Consider the following 17,703-nt stretch of genomic DNA (forward strand, 5'->3'; position numbering starts at 1 on the left):
CACTTATGCAGGTAGCAACTGCCTTTCCACTGTTACAAACTTTTCGAATGCTTCACAGAGAACACTGTTGAATGCATGACTTTAAAAATCTACCTTTAACTTGAGACAGTAAAAGTTATGACAAAGGGAAAATACCTCCCCTGGGGAAAAAATAAAAAAAGGCAATATTCTGATTTCTCTCTACTAAGTCCCACTGAAAAATTACTGAATAAAATTGATTCTTACCTCAGGGAGAACAAGAGCCATCAGTGAAATCAATCGTTTCTAAGGTGTATGATAAACCACATTGCTTAAAATCTTTCTGTTTGTTACAAGACTTGAGTTGTTGAGAAGAAGGTCACTAAATACTTGATAGCACACATCCACACACCCACACCCACACCCACCAAAAAAAAAAAAAAGGTACACTTGCAAAATTTTAAGCATTGTTACTATGAATGGGGACAATATTAATAACTAGGATGCTGGGAGAAAAGTAATGATCAGTGACCATTGAGCATACCTCCTTACTGGATTGAATGAGGCATATGCACATTAAGTAACAAAGGGCTGGATGAAAGTCTCTTCTCCCAGGCAACAACTGACAGAATGAGAGGACAAAGTCTTAAGCTGAGCCATGGGAAGTTTATGTTAGATGTTTGAAAAAATTCTTCAAAGAATGACTGGGTAATGGAATCATCAGCCCAGGCAGGTGGTGGAGTCACTCTCACTGGACGTGTTTAAAAAAGGACTGAATGTGGTGCTCCATGTCATGGTTTAGTTGATGAGAAGGTGTTAAGTTAGGTTGGACTAGATGATCTTAAAGGTCTTTTCCAACCTCGTTCCTCCTGTGATTCTGTGACTCTGTGAACCCCTTTAACATAACTCTTTGAGCCCATCCCATAAGAGAATTCCTCACTCAATAAAGACATTTTTTTCATGTAGTTTTGTCCTGTATGAGTGTAGTGAACTCCACTAAATTAACCAGATATGATGCCTGATATGACCAGAGGAAGCTCTCATAATGAAGGCTGGTAGCTCTAAGATTGCCATAGAATTTCTCTGTGGCTCAGTGGAGTACTGGGTTTTTTAATCCTAGAGGATAAAAAAAAACCCTGATGGATTCTTTAAATGGTCAATGACTACACTGCTAATGATTTGATGATAAACTTTCATGTCCTCAGACTTAGGACATCATTTTTCATACTGACAATTGCTTCTCAAATGCACAGTGAAGTCCTTAGTTGAAAGGCAGAGAGAGAATTTATAAATGTTTTGAAATTATTTGCAATTATGAAAAATATCTCAAAAATAGAATAATTTAGTAACCTGCTGCTCCCAGAGTTGATTCTTCTCTCTTAATCCTATTGCACATCCTTTGGCAGCAGGTGTTAACTGATGCAAATGAGTCACTCCTTCATGACCACCATTAGCCAGGAAAGCTCTCCTTTCACATCAAAATGGTGGAGAATACTTGATGGATAGCAAGTAACTACTACTGAACTACTTGTACCTGTCGATCTTAGTAACCACAAGAAGTATAAAGTATCTGTTTGAAAATCAAGCTCTGACTAACTTGCCTAATGTCAGAGACAAGGAAAAAAGTCCTCCCAGCATACAGCTCTCTTTCCTTGGGCTAATATGTCTTACATGTAGAGAAGGATGTAAAACACATTCCCTTCTGTATGTGGTAAAGATAACAGAAATACCTTCAGCAAGGGAAAGTACAGACTGGGACGTTTTTCATGTTATGCAAAAATGTATATGTACCGTAGGAAACCACTGCTTGTTCATAAGAACAGGGGATGCCAGGGGCAAGGAAATAAAAATTCCACACTCTTCCAGTGCGTCTGGGACAGCAGCACAAGGCCTGTAGCTCAGGAATATCTGACACTGCTTGAAAAAGTGCAGATCTCAGAGCAGGTTCCTTTCCTCTTCTCTCAAGTGGTTCTTTCATCCCATCTGGAGCTTTGTGTTTTCTTGGCTACTCAGCCAGCCACATTACAGACAGTGAATTAAAAGCAGCTCAATGGCTGTAACCACAATGGAAATCCACTCCACAGCTGTGACTTTTAAATCAAATTACAAAAACCCAAACATACACTTCATGGTTTTAAGACATACTAATGTAAAAGCAGCATATTGTGGAAATTCATAGCTTCATCTACATCAAATTCTGTAGCACCTCATGTCCAAGAAAGGCACACCCATTTGCCTCAGCCAGAAATCCAGCCCAAGAAACTTTCTGTCACTGAAAGTGCAAGTCTGGATCACTGAAATTCAGAGAGTTATTCCAAGTTCACATCAGCAGAACAAAGATCAGAATCTGACCCAAATATTAACTGATTTTTGGAGTCTCTGTGTCTAGCCATCAAGAAATGCCTGCTGGATGCAAACTCGGCAGTCTTCAGGCAGAACAGGAGGAGACTAGTAAGGAAACAGATATGGATGGTATTTTCTAACACAGAATTGTTGAGCAAAGTGTGCCAAGTGTTGTACATGTTAGGCACAGGAAAATGGAACATTGCAAAATTAAATCACTCACTGTACCTGATTCTACATCTCAGCACAGGAATGGTTTGCAAGAATTAGCTTGCTGTTATATTTTAACCTAGATGTTCTTTTCCCCTTAATGGATCAGCCTGTGGTATTACCCAGGCAGGTAGCAGAGGGGAGTCACCTCTGTTGCCTTGCTTCCCAGCTCCACTAGGCAGCCCTGTGGTGTCTGCACACCCTTTGGAGTATCTCTTGTATCAGTAGGTGCCTTCATATCGCACAAGACAGCATGCTGATGCTGAAACTAGCACTGAAAGAGTAGAAATGTCCATAAAACACTACTAGGACATAATGGAGGTAATCTCCCAGATCCCAGAGCAGCACAGGAGCGCTGGCACACAAACTAATGAGGGCTTTCACAAACACTTTTCATCTTAGCTGGAACACTGCACTGGCCCAGCAGACCTGCCACTAGACAGGGAGAAAGCCCCAGCAATGTGAACTTAAGCATCTCTATGCCTTTCTCTACTGTATGGTGTAGAGTACCTGAAATATCACAGGGGATTTTTTACATACAAATTGAGTAAAAAATATCTGAAATACAATATACAACTTCTTTCAAAATTCATTTGGAATAACACTGACTGATAATCTCAGAAATTTTACAGAAAAAAATACTTTATTCTTCATTTTTTGTAAAGCTATAGGAATAAAGATGATTATGAAGCCTATCAGTGGATCTAGACTTTGTTGTCTGGTACTTTACTGGTCAGAGAGAAAAAGACAGTCCTGAGCTGTGCTCCCTTCCTCCCTAACTCTAAAGTGCATTTCACAGGAAGCAATTAAAAGATAAAATGTGTGGGCTTAGATGTTCAAAAGTTAACCTCCTTCCTAGTTCAGGGCTCCAACCAAGATGCCACAAATCTGTGCACTTTTGTTTACCTCTGCTCACCAAGGAGAGCCCAGAGATTTCTGGTTTCCATACAGCTATGGAAGGTGGAAAACACAGGTTTGAAGGTCATGAAGATGAGACCAGGTGAGGTTGCACTTTGTGAGACACTGACCTGGTGATGCACAAGCATTGGGAAGAGCAGAGACGTGACAATGTGACATGGCCTTGGCAGGCCACGAGCATGTCAGACATCAGGCAATGCCATGAGCATAACATCTTTCTCAGACCAAGCCATGTGCAGGCCGTGTCTGATGGGTCAGGTTTGTCACCTGGTCTCAGCAGAGAAATGCCCAAGGCAGGACTGGTCTTGGATTAGAAGCCAAGATGAAGTCCATCAGGCATGGACACTGATCCCAAAGCCACAGGGACCAGATAAACAGATCTCTGATGAACATCAAGTTTACAAGGAAGTTTAAACGTTCTCAGCGTTAGCTGGTATTCAGCAGAGGCATAGGACATGCATTATTTTGTCAAAGCCTTTTGTTAAGCCCTTGCGTGAACCCTGTGGACTGTGAAGGAAACCCTTGAGTTATTCTCTGACAGTATTTAGTCTTAGTACAGTGGACAGCAAAAGAAGAGTATTGGAGACTTGGGCAATACTCTAAAAACAAATTGATGGTTTCTTCCCAGGTTTTACCTTTACTCACAGTGACAATTTGCACATCTTCAGCACAAATTACCTCTGTGTTATCACATTTGCCAGCAAAGCTGGCAACAGTTCCTGCTGGCCACATACACAGCTACGTGAGCTTTTGGCCATGCAGGCCTCTTCATGGGTCTCCTATATACTTTATTTCCAAGCTGCTCTATCCAATGCCAGCCTATGTATTCAACCAGTAGACTCAATCAATTAATTTTGGAGGGAAAATACTCAATAATATTAAGAAATTTCAGACTTCCGGAGCCAAAAGATGAATAATGAAAGAGTTAGTAGAAGGCTAAAAAGTTAGCTTGTTTTCTCAAACAATGAAAATCTAAATTTTTCTAAAGCTGTTGTAAAGAAAAAAACTCTAAAAATAGTGACAATAAGGATGTACAGTAAGATGGTAACATAGAAACTGATTTCATCCACCCAGTCATGTGGCTAGTGGTAGTGTAGGACCAGAGGACCACATGACTTCCTTACAGCGTGAAAATGAATGTGACAAGGAAAGTGATGTGCTTCAGCCTTTGGTCCCAGGGTCTAGTAATTTTTGGAAAAAGCACCACATACTTTTTTTTATCTGTCTGGAATAGCCACAATCCATCCTCCAGAAATTTGTAAAATAAGGTCATGCTAAGAACATCTCATTCCCTTCTCTATACCTTACAGAATGTGGTTAGAGATGTTTCTTTCAGCACTCATGGATTTTAACTTATCCTTCACATTCTCTACTCCAAACTGGACAGCTTAAAAATATCTGCGTCCAAGTTCTCCTTGGTCTATACTCCTTCATGATGAAACTATGCCTTCAGCATAATCTCAGTATAGTGACAGGGACCCAGAGGTGTCAGGGATCCAAACTGAGGAAGGTCAGCATGTGTGGCAGAAGGAAAGCACTCACACCAATAAGACACACATCCAACTCCCCCAGTTGAAGCAACAAAAAGAACTGATACATCTGGGAACAGGAAGCCCTCACAGGAATAGGAGTAATCTCGCCATTACAACAAGTAATTAGAACTTCTTATTCCTATTATTTTATGAATGCTATACATCCCAGATTTTAAGATACCAATCCCATGTGAAAAAACTTTTGAAAGGATGGTAGTTGTTGCACACTGGTCATTAGACAGCTATAGTACAGGGCCACACTTAGGTATCAAAGATCTTTTTTAAATTTCAAGTTTGCAGTAATGTGCAGTTTATGTTTTGTTGGGAAAGGCCTGACCTACTCCATCCTACAACCATGAATCAGCCTGTCTGTGAGCCAAAAGATACTACTTATGCTCTGTCATGATTTATCACCTTGAACCCTTGTAGCCACAAAATCCCCTGAAAACAACAAAATTAATACAGTTCAAGCCAGCTGGAGAAACAAAGCCCTAAAAACACCAAGCAATACACTTGATTTTTTTTTTCCCCTATATTTTCCTATTTTGTTTCTTGGTGAAGATCTGGGGGAATAAATTTACGTTCCGCTCACAACCTCTACAATATAACCATTGGGAAGTGAGAAAAGACTAATCCTGTAAAGCAATAGAAATCCTTCCCAAATGAAAAAAGAAACTTGTTTGTCTCACATTGGCCCTGACACCACTTGACAATAGAGAGCTATCAAAACCCACAATAAGAAAGAATCTTTTTCATCCTCAGAAATATCACCAAGAGGCAATCCCCATCAAATAATTTCAAATCAACAACTGTCATGAGAAATTGCCTCCCTCAATGAAGCAATGATTTTATACTACTATTATTATATATAATATAATTATATATAATAAATATTAAAATATTGTTTTGTAGTATTAATAATAATAATGATAATAATATCCCTTTTCCCAGGGATCTCCACACAGGACAGGAATAGAGATGCCAGTACCCTGACCACACTCATGCTGTGTCTCCAGGGCATCCAGCACTAGGTGATTTGCAGGACAAGTGGGTTATACCTGACATGTGCAGGTGAGCTGCAGCATGCACACAGTGTAGCAGCAGACTTACAGGAGTGCAGGTGGCATTGTCTTCCCTTCCACAGGAGGCAGCTCTGCAGCCAGAAATTTGTGCACATTCTTAAAGGGTGGAAACTGTAGTCAGGTTATCCTTCACGCCCTCCATGCACACAACCTCAGCGAACCTTTGTATGGATTTTTCTGTATTTATGATTCAATAGAACCATACACTGAAGGTGTAGTTCCTCACCAGTGTTCCTGAACACTGTTTCACACTGGGACCCAGAAGCCTGCCTTGTCACTGCCATGACCTGGCTGGCAGCTAGTGAGGCCACAGCATCTAATCTTCCCTCCTCATCCCAGAACAGAATCCAGGAACAGAAAGCGTTGTGCTCTGACAACTCTTTCCTGGCTGACCCCTGGCACTGTGAGCTTTCTGAAACTTCAGCATCCTCTGGTTGCACAACTTGACCTTGAAATATCTGCCGGGCTTGGTCAGGAGGATAACCCTGCCCCACGCATCTCCAGCCTGCTTTCCCACAGCATGCTGAGACATCACTTGCTTTCTATATTTCATACCTGAAAACAAGAAGGCATAAACACCACTCTCAGAAATCCCTACTTATAATAGCCAGCCCTCTTGTAAGATGTTATGGGGAAAAATGCAGAGCAGGTTATGAAAAAGTGGGTTCACATGCCTCAAGATAGGTAAGAGGTATCTCACAATTGATCCTCTCCACTATTGCTGATATTCCTAAATATTAAAATAGATTCTGTCACAACTGCTGCCTTTACTCATTATGCACGGCACATGCATTCTGTTTACTTGTGGGTTTATGCAAACAACCACTAAACAAGGAGCAGTAAGCAGATATCTGCTACTTAGTGCTCTCTATCATAAAACTTTCCAAGTTAACAGACAAAAAATGCTGTTTCCACAGAACTAATAGGTCAAAAGAAAACATCCTCTGAGCAACTGAAATTTCTAAGGAAATCTCAGTCTGTGGAAGTGGAGATTACTCATAGCATTACAAATCTGGAAGAACTATCAAAGGTATCACTCCCACTTGTCACCAATATTAAAACTGACTTCCAGCTTCCAAAAATATTAATAATTTACCAAATATCTCCTTGGAAGTTTCCAAAAATGAGAACTTATTTTCAGCCTTTAGGGTATGGTAAATATTAAGAACTCAGCTCAATTTTTCATTAGTACTCACTTGCCCTATCAAATAAATTGTACTATTGCTACAAGGACCTAATAAAGCACTTACACACACAGACAACTTTGATGGCAATAGTCATGTGCTTAAAACAAATGTATCCCTAAATACTATTTACAGATAAGAGCACATCTTTTTCAGGCCCATTTCCCTAGCTTATTGTAATACAACATAATGCAGCCATACAGAGCAGCAATATACCAGTTGCAGATACTTCAAAAGAGAAAAAACAGCCCACCTATTAGATGGGATCAGATTTATAAAGAAAAGTATCCAGTAGCTGCCCACAGAGAAATACTCCTGACAAAGAGAGAAATAAAATAAGTAGAGTAAAACTGAGACTTTTGAAAGAGTTACACAACTTGCATAACACAAGATGAAATCTCATACTGTTGGGAAAATTCACCAAGCGTTTCCCTCCATAGGTGTACAAATGGGAGAGGGACACAGCTGACCTCTGACTAAAAAACCAATAAAACTAATGAGGTGATAGAAAGCAGACAGGATACGAAAAGAGTGCTGGTCTGCGGCAGCCTCATTCATTGGACATGAATGTCTTTGAGGTTTTGAATCACAGCTGTGGAAACAAGCTGCTGAATTTCCTCCCCTAACTCTCCCAGTAATTTTGTTATTTAAGTATAAATGCTCTGGAAGTCAGCATTAACATAAAACTGCTGAGTGCCCTTTGTGAGCAGAGGATGCCAGTGGGAGAGAAACTGGGACTTACAGCTATGTTTTCAAGCAACTAAGGAGGCACAGAAATGAGCCACGCAAACGGTGCTCAGACTCGGGGTTTTTTTCCATATCAGGAACTGATCTACATTCTCTGAACTTTATAGCAAAGGCGAGTCCATTGATCAAAAATGTTTAACCTTGCTGATTATAATAGATTAAGGACTCTGTGTTGCAGTTCTCTGTCTGAATCAAACCAAAATGTTTTCTATGAAAGGGAAGACAAAATTTGGATTAATCTTTATTCCTCAGACACAGTCCATTGTTTTAAAAATGTGTCATTTTTTTGATCCTAAGGGGCACTGTTCTTACACCAGGAGTGCTGGGCCACTATTATCCTGGTAAGAAAGTACTCAGACTCTGTAAAGTATAATTTTAAATAGGTTTTTTTAATAAAGTTAATAAAGAAAAGACTCTTTCCTAGTTCATTTCTCCTTATCCATGTATGAAAAACTTCCACCTTTCATAATTTCAGCATCACTTCTGGCTCTGTCCCACTGTCCTATGGGAGAGGAGGAACAGGGAGAAGTAGGGTGAAGTTCAGATCTAACTACATCATGAACTATGAATGCAGAGAAGAGAGAGGAGCCTAGGGACTCAAGAAGCTCAGCTGAACAGGTTTAGGTTGTGGCAGCTCAAGAAAATGTCACCTCTTTCTGCCCACCTCAGCATCATGCCAAAAGCTTCAGCAGGTGCAGATGGAAATAATCCCCGAATTCTCAGTTTTTCATTCAAAAATCTGGGGTTTAGCTGAAATCATAAAGCTTTATTTGCTTTGACATTCTTTCAAGTGCTACTGGAGGTTGTACAGAGCATGCCACAATGTCAGAAAGTTGTGCTGGGAACAAAATAGGACAATTTAAAATTTTTTTTTCACTATTTTTTCCATGGTTTTATAACCATCTATCCCAGCAGATGTCAAGTGCCTCTAGTTAAAGGGTCAGGAAGATGATTACAAAACCTGCAAGGCTTTCTTTGGAGTTTCTGTCTCCTTCCCCTTTTGATGATGAGCACATGACCCAAAGAAACACTTTTTTTCTCTCTCTCTGTTTTTGGTAACTCTTTATTTCCATCAGCTGAGGGAAAGCTCTGAGAACTTTTTTGCCCCACTTTGTAGCCAACAGGATATAATCACAACTTTATTTCAGGGTAGAGCTATTTTAGAGCATTAATATTCTGAATCCTTTAGGAGGTGTGTAACAGACAGTTTACATCAAGACACAATAGCACACAGCAGATCTATTCTAGCTTTCTAAGAAAGTGGCTTATTTCTCTATAATTTATCATAATCTGTTGCCTGAATGCTGACAAGCAACAAAGCAAGCTCTGACATATGGCAATCTTTTGTGTTGTAATATTTGAACATAATTAAAGAAATGAAAATGAGAGCAAGAAGGAAACTCCTAAAGGATGGTCTGTTTGGTTATCCTTATGAAAATATTCTCTGGCAGCAACACAAGAAAAAGCTGCGCCTGGATCACCACCTTCAGTCCCTGACTCATTCATCATAGCTGAAAAAGTCAAAAGGAGGTCAGGAGGAAGGAAGAGTCAAGCTTCATCAGAGTCAGTTCCAGAAAGACTTCACATACCTATTGCTAGTAAGTACTTGAAACAGTCAAAAAAGACTAAATTGGACTATGGAAAAAAATCTGTTTCTAGTCACACAACCAGAAACACATTGTGTTTGCTGTTCTCCTGGTGTATCTGGGGAAACTGTACCTCTAAGGTGGCCCAGCTAAAGGCAGTTGAACTGCACTGATGTGGCACTTGGATGTTGCTGTGTCATGGGGTCAGAGAGACAGTCAGAAGGCACACCTGACTTTATCCAGACTCTGCCAGGCTCCCATGCATTTGGAACTGGCCTATGGCTCTAGAGGTAAAACTAAAAAAAATAAATTCTCTCACTAAAAATGAATACTGAACACATCTCACTGCCCAGTCTGGAAACTTGCCATCTGTGCAAATAATAACTGGGAAAATCACTACCTGACAACCAGGCAGCAAATTAGAGATGCTAATCTAAGGAAGACATAGAACCACAGAATCACAGAATGTGTCAGGTTGGAAGAGACCACAGTTGGGTATCTGGTGCAACCTCCCTGCTCAAGCAGGGCCATCCTAGCTTGGGACAGGATTGTATCCAGACAGTTCTTGAATATCTCCAGTAAAGAAGACTCCACACCCTCTCTGGACAATCTGTTCCAGTGCATGGTCACCCACACAGTAAAGAAGTTCTTCCTCATGTTCAGGTGAAATTTCCTGTGCATCAGTTTCTGCCCATTGCCTCTTGCTTGGCACCACCAAGAAGAGTCTGGCTCCATCCTCTTGCCTTCCTCCCTTCAAATTCTTATGGACATTGATGAGGTCCCCTCTCAATCTCCTCCATTGCTAATGAAAGGTGGTTTACGGTGGACTAGTTTATGGGTACATGACAAATAACCAAGCATGCTAAAAGGAAAGTGACTTGAGACAGAAAAATACACTGAGCTCAGAATTAGAGTTCAGATAAAAAACAACACAGTCAAAAAAAACCCTGCATGCTGTGACAAATAGCAGATTCTGTGAAAACAGAAGGAATAATTACTGATTATACTGATTGCAAGAACTTGACAATGTCATCATGATGAGAGTATCATGGACAAGGATGACAGCAGAAACACAAGAAAAAAGTGGAAAATCTTTCTTTCCTAGTGCTAAAAAAAGTCACAGCTGATAGATATATGGATAGCTATAGAGAGATGTAGGTATAGATATAGATGATATCGATAGATATATAGATATACAAGAGAAAAAGCATGTACTATAAGGAGAGTTAAATAAGATAATTTTCCCAGAAATCACAGCCAAGCAAATGATGCCATAGGGTTTATATTCACCCATGATCACTGTAGGAAATAAATTTATAAAATCTATCAGATAATAAAGACCATATATATATATATATATATGTAAAGACTTTTCTTTCAAAGTGTTTTCAACTGAAGCAATAAATGTTTTAATACTTGATTTTTTTTTTCTTTATAGGAATTTTTTTCATGCCTGATGAATCAAAGAGGTGACAGGAGGTACCCATAAAAATACAGTGATTTTTTGTGCAGAACACCCTTTAAGGTATACTCTTTCTTTAGACTGTATCTGAGCAGTCAAAAGGTTTCTCTGGAAAATATAATCAATATTCCAGAGTAGATAGGAAAGTATATTTAAACTGTGAGAGGTATATAAAAGTATGACTAAGAGTGTGCTGCTTTCAGAGGACACATGCCACTCTGATCTCACGCTATGTTAAAGAAATAAAAATTTAGAGGAACAAATGTACCATGAGTAATGTTGGGCTCATTGCCCACATTCTGTGGATTGGAAACCATTGACTGAGAGCAACATTGTTCAGATGAGGATCTGAAGTGGCGTGTAAGATATGAGAGTGATGTGACTGCTCTGTGAAATAAATGCATCAAAAGCATACCTATTTTCACCAGACAAAACTGTAACGTGGAAATTCATACATCAAATAAGTCATCACCACAAATACATTCTATTTTTCTTCTGATTGTGAATTAAAGAAAGTATATTGTACAAGACAGTCAACCAAATTCTTTTAAGAAAAGTTAGGCTTCTCACCAGAAAAAATGTCAATTAACACATCTCTATAGTATTTGAATGCAGTGAAGTAGCAAAAAATAGGGCTGTGTGAGGAACACCTAAGATTTAAAATAAAATTTGTGTTGTCTTGAGATTCTGATAAAGAAATAGGAACAAAGTCATTCCACCTGAGTGCTTGACTGAAAAGGGAACAACTTGAGAGGACTCTGAAACTTGTTAAGAAAACTAATTTGAATATAAAAGCTGTTGAAAGCTCACAATAAGGAACCAATAAAGGACATGCCCTGTGCCAGAGAGCTGCACACTTGATGATTTAGGAGGGGTTAAAATAGTTCTCCTCAGTGTTCTGTAATTCTAAATTTTTTATAAAATTGGAGGCTAAATTAACCACTACACATGGTGATATTTGCACTTTCCACCTTCTTTCAAGGAAAGGAGACAGCAAAGATAGAGCTATTACTTCTCTAGGTGAGGAGGCCTATGTTTACTGGTTTTGGATCAGTAAATGATGGTAGGATCAGTAAATTATAGGAAGCAATAAATTTTCATCCCTAGGGCAGTATTAAAGCTAGTAGTCAGTCTAATGACACATTAATTGGGATAACAAGTTTTCTCTAGATACTTCTTTCCCCTCTTCCCATTTCACAGATAATTGCAGAGCATTTATTCAAGCCTATCTTTGTCCATAAGAAGCAAAGGATGGGATATGCATGAGCCATTAGCTATAAGACTTGGAAATTAAACATTTGGAAGTGCTAATAAGCTCTCAAGCTCTCTAGCTATGCCCCTAACCCTAGAGCCAGTGCTCTAAGAGGAGAGAAACAGATGCTCCTCTTCTTGTTCTCCCTCCAGCTCTCCATGTGGTGATAAGAAATTTGGATACATTCCCCCACCAAGAGCTGCAAGGTCATCCAAGAGATGAGTGTGGGTGTGTGCTCTGCTCTGTTCGCCTCTGCTCGGTGTCCAGCAATGACACGTGCTGTTTGTGCTCTAACTGGAAGGATGCTGCAGAGAAGCTGCATCTAGCTCTAGGTCTGATTTAAGCCTAAGGAAACTGCAGAGAGCACATTTTAATTACAGGTCTGACATGCTTCAGTGGACAGCAGGAATAGTCTTCAACAGGATGTGAATGTACATGACAGAGAAAGAAACTAAACCAAACAAACAAAAAAAAAAAAAAAAAAAAAAAAAACAACCCTTGAAGCAAAGACTGGATAGACTTTTCACTATCAAATGTTTTATAATCTGTACATCCATCATGCCTTCATTTAATAAAATCTGCAATTTAAAAAGAAAATGTCAATTAAAAGCAAAGTCAAGTCTCCTCAAAAATGACCAAAATTCACCTATGGCTACAGCTTCATCTATTTTCATCAAATTTCAGAGCAACTAATGAAAAATGACCACCCATGATAGAAGGTCTGAGCAATGAATGTATCTCACAGTCTGGCAGGTCCTCAGCTATCTGGAGACATGATGTACCTAGTTAATGCGATGTACTGTTCATTGGAAACAGTGAACACACTTCAAAAATTGGAACCAGCTGTCATAACCAAGAAGCAAGACAGATCCTGCACGGCTCTGAAAGTATGTAAACACCTACAAGCCCATATTGTGTTCACATCAGAACTTTCAATGACAGCAGCATTTGAAGTATGAATGTCCATAATGCATCCATAATCATAGACAGAGTCAAAAACAAGGGAGGATTATCTTTTAAGTGATCTGCAGTAGAGCATGAAAAGAAACTTTGATCACTTTGAAACCCCTTTTTTAAAGAGGAGTAGATTAAATGCTAACACCTTCCTTTTTTTTTTTTTTTTTTTTTTTTTTTGCCTTCTTACACTGTAATTCATCCAGAATGAATCAGAACTGAGGACCAAACCTCAAAGGACATGGAAATTATTGCCTTTAGAATACAATGTATCTCAGAGATCGTTTCAAAACATTGCTCTTTGAACTTTTAAAAAAGGTTTCTTAAGCCAGTTCTTGGAAACTGATAAACCAGAGAACCTCAGAGCCTACATCTGCTGTCTGTACAAATTAGGAATTACTCAATCACTGAAACTGAGATCATCAGAGCAGCAGAGGTGGAAGAAGGCCTGTGTTGTCCATTCTCCCTGCTCTTCTTCCCCCAGATCAAACCTATATTGAGCACAAGGGCATACATATAAAGCCAAACATACTTCTACATAATGACTCTTCAAGGAAAAATTATGAGATTCTGATGAAATACATTTTTACTTGTTTCTTTTTTTGCTCTATGTCCATGATTATTTTGCTCATTTTTTGGTATGGCTTACTCATAATTCTCTATTTGCCTAATAGCATGCAAGTTTGATAAACAGTGTGCTAAAACACAGCCAGATGTTTTCAGAGGCAGCCCGTTTTTAAATAATACCAGGGGATAAAGGTGATGGAACCACACTTCTTCCTGTGGTAGGCAAAAATAGATAGTAATAGTTTTGACAAGAGACAAAATCTAAAAGAGGGAGGGACATTTCAGGAAACATCAGGGACAGATAATTATGAGAGCCCTCTATTGTTGATTAATTTTGAAATACCAATAAAAAGATGTGCGACTAGGCAAAATAGAGGAGGTCTTTCCCTGGTATTTTCATGACTGATCAGGTGATCTGTGCCAGGAGGACTCGCACAATCAGTTTCAACTTACCAGCTCTTCGAGAAATCCCTTCATGTACACATAATCACGTGGTGCAAATCACAGTTGTGTGTGTGGCCAAACTTAGAGATCTCCCCTTCCTGCTGTTGACCAGGCCAATCCACACATTATCTCACATTAGGCTTATCTAGTTATTATAGTGGCTATTTCAGCTTTTCTCTTCAGCTACTTTCCTTTTTCTCCAAGATTTTCAGTGCTTACAATAATTCCTGCATTTCTGTTTTGCTACATTAACTAATGTTCCATGGCTTCATGCCACTATCCACTGCCTTCAGCTCTACAGAATTTAGGCAAAGCTGTCCACACAAGGCAGCCAGAAGAATAAATCATAAACAACATTACATTTCATATAGTGGAGTTAAATTATTTCACTGTTACCAGGAGTATTGTTATTATTTTAAACAAGAAGCAAGGATATACAAATAAAGGCATTTAGTTTATCTTAAAATTTTTGATATTTACATAAAGCTCATTATTAGGCAACTCACTCATTCACACCTTAAATTCAACTGTCTGCAAATTCTTTCCTTTTTAAATGCCTTTGGCTGCTGCATCCTTGAGACCCATTCAAGCCATTTTTGTGACTTCTTGGTTTTTATATTGAGTTTGTCATAGCACAGTAAAAAATGGGGGTTTTGTGCGATGCACAGAAATGATGTTCCTTGCTCTGTCTAAATCAACAGATTATTGCAGTCCTATATTCAGCTTGTAGCACAAGCCCATCCCTTTCCCAGCAACTCCTTCTTCTATCCACCTGGTATGCCAGCTTGTTGAATAGCTGAGGTGCAATAGTGGCATTCACATTCAGCAGTGAAGAACATACAATGAAGGGAAAGAATTTGGGAGGATAATGTGATAGGAATGAATTTGGGAGGATATTGTGGTAGGAATCAATGCTCACTGGAAGAGATGAAATGTACAGAAAGAAAATTGCAGAGTTAGGGCTCCTGAGGCATGGAAAGAGAAGACTGTTGGAGGATAGAAAAGAAATATCCTACTACATTCAGGAACTTGTCTGTATTTTAACAGTATTGGAGCAAGTATTAACACTCCAATATAGTGTAATACTGAGAGAAGAAATGATAGATTATATACTTCATGAAGACAAAATTTAAGTATTAGAATGATTTGAAATCGTGTGGCTTAAATTATGGTTCCATACAAATTCATAATGGTTTCCACTAGTAAAGCATGAGGAAGAAATGCACCATATTGCCAGTCTGCCCTTCAAACTCTTTTAACAGAAAACCCATCCAGCCTTTAGCTTAAACTCCATGAACTACATTCACACTCATTCAACTGCTATGTAAACGTTCTCAATTTTGACATTATTGGTGTGCCATTTTTTTTTCTCATTTCACAGTGTTCCAGCATAATTGTATCCTTCAGTCAATCGCATTTGTGCAGACAGAAAACACGTAAAAATTATTCAAAGGCACTGGAAGCAGAAAAACCTCCAGTTTGCTTTTAAGTTCAATATAAATCCTTCACATTGTTTTTGGGATTATATGTGGTGAACATCATGCATTAAATACATAGTTATTAAATACACATAAAATAAATAAGTGCCATGGATGAAGATAACTTGCTTACTTTCTTCAGACACAAACATTTGCTCACACATGCAAGAAGAATAACTTGAAAACTTTTGCCAAACATCCTCAAATGCATTATTGCTTCTCCATAACAGCATACAGTAGACCCCATCCCCAGCTGGTCTAAATCAGATAAGTTTCCCTGAAGTATATTAATTCTATAATAAATTAACAAGAGAAATTCAAAATAGCACATAAAATTTTTGAAACAGTTTCCCAGTTTTCCATAGTATTTAATCTGCTAGGAACTGTAGCTGTCAATATAACCCACTACTTCCAAGTGTTAGACTTGTGAGCCCTTTTGTGACCTTACCTCAGGCATTTTCACTTTTCATTTACAGCCTGCTGCAAACTAAATTAGTCTTAATATAACATTTTAACAAACTCTTGAAAAACTTATTAATGAATTTTCTTCCCTTCTGAAAAGTCTGACAGCCAAAACTAATCATGTCCAGAACCTGCTGTAAATGAAGAAACTTTCTGTTGAGTTCAAGGAAACTTGAGTAGGCTCCTTTGTGTGTACCAGCATATTTGCCAGCCAACAAAGCTGAAGCTCCTGTGAAGATGACTCCTACCAGGCAGAAGCAGAATAATTTGAAAGGATTTCTGAGGAATTTTAAGAATGCAATCTGCCTCAAAAAATGAGAGAAATATTTTGTATGGAAAAAAAAAAAAAAAAAAACAGAGAAAAGACACTTCTCTGATGAAAAATAGAATCCACTGTCTTGCTCAACTGTTCTTGTGAGTTTTCCTGGTTAATGCACTTTTCTTGTGACATTTCTTGTGAGTTTTCTTAGTTAACACACTCTCACACACCTCCATGGAGTTCAAGAGGTCAGAGGCAAGACCAGTTAACATGGATTACCTGAGCCACATGAGCAATGCCCAGTAGTTACTGAAAAGGAGTGTCAGCTTCCCAGCTACTTTCAAAAACTCTGGCAGGTTCAAAGCCTGCTACAGCTTTGTCTGCATTACAAATGTTAAAAAACCCTTTCTCTTAGCCTAAAAACTCAGCAAAAATGAAAAAAAAAAATCAAAGATCTTCCCAAATCAACAGAACATGCATTATTTAAAGGCATTTGTTGCAACTCCCTGTATTTATTTTTCTTCTTTCTGCAGCTGTAACAGAAATCCACAATGCATGCTTTTGTAGACTGTGTGCCATTTCTCATGTAACATCAGGTGTTTCTGAACTGCATGGCCGTAGAATGAGACTCTGGACCTTCGTGAGAAACTGGTCTCTTTCTGAGAGATAAGTTTTGAAAGAAGTCTCATGCAAACAAGTCTTCCATAAACATAAGAAGAAAAGCCACAAGTAGTGAAAGAGAAAATAAGTATGTTTTACAGAGGTGCTTTTTTTCATGACATACCATTACGCCGTGTGAGTCATTGCTGTGTGATGCATTCAAGCACTGGCCAGCAATAAAAGCAGAATTAGACATTCATACAGATAATAAGAACATCCAAAGCTCTTTCTGAAAAGGTTAAAGATATATATTATTCTTACCTTAGCTCACAAACTAATGAAACAGCAAGGAGGAGGAAGTACTTTCTGAAAGGCAGGTTAGCTATCTGTCTGACCTTGCATATATATCTTTCTCAGATGTTGGCTGTGCTAGGACTGCATAGTGAACTGAATGAGCAATTCTTTCCAGCTCAGAGATAAATACAGAGTTCCTGCTGTTATCTCTAGTGTTCTCAGGTATTTTCCAGCGGCCACTTGCACATGCATTACATACCGTTACTCATTGCGCCACACCCGTCCCCGTGGCTCCTGAAGACCTCGTGCTTCCAAGGGTTTCTCTTGCTGCCAGCTGACCCCCTCCAGTGAGGGGTCCACAACACAAAGCT

At 38.9% G+C, this 17,703-nt stretch overlaps 1 long non-coding RNA gene across 4 annotated transcripts in view; it reads right to left on the reverse strand.

Annotated features, from left to right (window-relative positions):
* LOC140684266 (uncharacterized) overlaps window positions 1–17,475 on the reverse strand; it is a 101,963-nt gene extending 84,488 nt beyond the window's left edge. For all 4 annotated transcript variants that reach the window (XR_012056274.1, XR_012056270.1, XR_012056273.1 and 1 more), the window contains exon 1: window positions 17,360–17,475. This is a non-coding gene — a long non-coding RNA (uncharacterized lncRNA). The remainder of the gene's footprint in view (window positions 1–17,359) is intronic.
* Between the last annotated feature and the right edge of the window lie 228 nt (window positions 17,476–17,703).

This window comes from Taeniopygia guttata, chromosome 1 (assembly GCF_048771995.1).
Source record: "Taeniopygia guttata chromosome 1, bTaeGut7.mat, whole genome shotgun sequence".
NCBI lineage: Eukaryota > Metazoa > Chordata > Aves > Passeriformes > Estrildidae > Taeniopygia > Taeniopygia guttata.